Source organism: Brachionichthys hirsutus, unplaced genomic scaffold, assembly GCF_040956055.1.
Source record: "Brachionichthys hirsutus isolate HB-005 unplaced genomic scaffold, CSIRO-AGI_Bhir_v1 contig_1342, whole genome shotgun sequence".
NCBI lineage: Eukaryota > Metazoa > Chordata > Actinopteri > Lophiiformes > Brachionichthyidae > Brachionichthys > Brachionichthys hirsutus.
In genome coordinates this window covers 8,202-11,448 of record NW_027180987.1, presented here as the reverse complement: position 1 = coordinate 11,448, position 3,247 = coordinate 8,202, and positions in this window count along the sequence as shown.

Below are 3,247 nucleotides of genomic sequence, written 5' to 3'. Positions count from 1 at the left end.
GAATGTATCTGACTGACTGGGATGGGGTTCAATAAGTTTACTTCTACCCACTCCATTTTGAGCATCTGGTCTAATTGTTTTTCTATTATGGACTGTACAGCTTTTTTTTTCTGTATAATCTATTTTATTTGCTTTTCTTTGGCCACAAAACTCCTCGAAATAAATAAATAAATGTGACCTTAAATCAGATTCCCCCCCCCCCCCCCTCCAAAACCAAATACGATGCTTTTCTGTATTGTTTGTGCTTGTAAGTTATCTCATCCGGATGTGGTCACCTCCCCGGTCACGCACAGCAACACGCGGTTCGGTGAAGGATCGGCCGTGAAATAAGGCACACAAAAAAAAAAAACCACACACATACACACACACAAATAATATTTGCTGACACTTCCCCTTAAATGAATAATTAACACTTCTGTTTGGTATGCCACAGTTTTTCCTTCCTCTTTTCAAATACCGCTGCTAGTCTGTGGAAAATTGGACTGTCACATAGACAAATATAGATCCCCCCGTAGGCAGCGAGCGGCCTGACCCTGAATCTACCGAGCGACATGATTGAGTGCATCTAAAATCGAAGATAAACGTCCACATGGTGGTAAAGAGCGGAGCTGGCTCTCCGGAGCGGTAATAATAAAGTGACTGCATGTTCCTATTAGAAGTGCTCGCAGCATCGATGCACTCTTACTTCTGAGGAACCTGCCGGCAGCGTCTCAAATGATTGTCAGTGCGCTTTGTGACCTTGACAACGAGTCGCATCGCATGTGGTTTGAGGCCTAATTGTTTCAGCGCGAGAGCCTTGAAATCATTTGTGTTTCATGCGCCCACATTTTTCCGCCCTGAATGTTTTTTCTCTCGATATTCTGACGCATCGTTAGATTCCACATTCGAACCTGGTGGAACGACCGTCTCTGTAAATCTATAAAGTAGATGTCGAGTAAACGTGTCTTATTCTTCTGCGCTGATTCCTGAGAGAAGAGCAGCAAAATAGAATAAAAAGATCAATCGATCGCAAGAAACGGCTTTTCCGATTCTTCATTTATCAGATCCATCATTTTTAAAGCCAAAAGATTAATGAGAAATGAAGCGTCTTTGTGTTTCCGACGAAGCAATCGGAAGATGCTCGAGGAAATTGTGGCAAACATTTCTCACAATCTTCCACGTCGCTGCTTTTCTCCCTTTTTGAGGGTTTTGGGATTCGAGAAGGATTTTCCTGTTAATTGCTTCCGCCAGGGAGGTTCTGTTTTTGTTGGTGTTCATCCATCTCTCTGTCAGCAACATAACTCAAAAGGTTACGGGCGGATCGTGATGGATTTTCAGGAAATGTTGGGAATGTTAAGGAACTGTTGAATCCATTTTGGTGATGATCCAGAAGAGATCCTGGATTCTGGATCACTTTGAAATCTTCATTAACGTTGCAGTCAATGGCGCTTGAAAATTTCTTCCTCAATATCTCGGTTGATTATTGACCGATGTTTATGGAATTTTATACAGTCATGTAGGGTGGGGAGCTCTATCTCATCACCAAATTTAATATGAATCGGATCCAGATTTCGGACAGTATTGGGATTTGTTTTGGTCCACTTGTGTTTGGGCCTGCTGTGCATTTAATATTAGAGACAGAGATTTGTGACAAGCGTCGTCTTCTAGTCGAGTCGATTCCACGTCGGAGCAGGTCAACGGATTTGCTCTGTCTTTAATACCCGAGGAGACAGATCCAGTTAAGGATCCGTCCTCCACACAGGAAGTTCTGTTTCTGCTGCCTTCACCGAGACGCTGTGGAATCCGGAGAGGACAAACGGATTTGTTGCGTCTTCAAAATCAGATCAGATCAGATCCAGAAGAATCCACCATTACTGAACGTGTTAGTGAATAACCTCTAAACTAACAACGACATCAAAGTGAATCCAGTCGATAAAGGTTTGTTTTCATGGATAAAACAAATATCAAACAAATAAAGATAAAATAAATGTAGGACAATAATCTTTGGTGTAAATCTGAGCTGCTTGATGTCTCATTGATGGGATGATTTAAATGATAATGATGCTGGTGCGGGCGGGGCGGAGACTGTAACGGATGTGTGTGTGTGTGTGTGTGTGTGTGTCTGTCCGGGTATGACACTTAACATTAAGAGTGCTGCGTTTAGGCCATCCTGTTCAGAGCGGAGTTCTGTCTGCGGAGATAATTAGGTCCGTCTTCATTACAGCCATTTGCTGATGGCACCGGCCCGGAGCCCAAACCGTTGTATTGCTCCGACATCGTGAGACCCCCCCCCCCGGCCCGAGGCTCAGCTTTTTCCTCTTCATCCAGGAGCAGGCGAGGCATGCGGGGGCGGTGCTGCAGGTGCTGCAGAACAACCAGCAGATCGAATACTCTCACTCAGAATTTCATTTCATTTCGAAGCTCCCCAGGACGGGTGAAGGAAATGAAGGATTTGTGTGTACATGCGTGTGTGTGTGTCTGTCCGTCCCCCCCATGTATTGAATAAATGATGAGCGGCCCGCATGTTCACGCAGCGGGGGGGGGTTTCTGACAACGTCAGCCAGTCACTTTGGTCCAGACTGAATGATCCCAGCATGGTCCTCAGAGGACGATCCCCGCTGGCCCCTGATACGATAATGAGAATGAGAACGAGATGATACATGACTTTCGCCTCCACAGCAAGTCAACCTTCTCCACTTCGCCCTGTCCTTTGCATCGTCCCCCCCCAACGCCAGCCACTCGCATGTCCCCCCCCCTCACTACGTCCTTGTATCTTCTCCTGGGTCGTCCTCTAGCCCTGTTGATAAACGACAAGCATCGATGGTGAATGAGAATGAGAATCCCGCAGGTTGAAGCTGAAGCAGACGGACATTCTGCTTGAGGACGCTTCCTCCACGAGGCTCTTTCGGCTCATCGGCGTCCAATCGGAAACCGGCACCAATCAGACCTCGAGCCAAGCGAGCCGGATGACGATGCTAACGACTCACACGAGGCACCGCCAGTCAAACGAGACACTTCAACCGCGTCAGAGCGGCTGTGGCGCGACCTTGATGGCTGCCAGGGAGGAGCTTAAATATCTGCAGCAGCCACAAATCTACAGACTCTTCAGAATTCCCCCTGCTGGATCATTCATTTGCTTCTAATTTGGGTATTGATCCACTGACTTTTTGAGCTCCGCCAATTTCGCTCCCAGACTTTCAAGAGTTTGAGCATAAAACATCTCAATTAACCCAAATTGTTTCTGCTACATATGAAAAATGAAAAATAT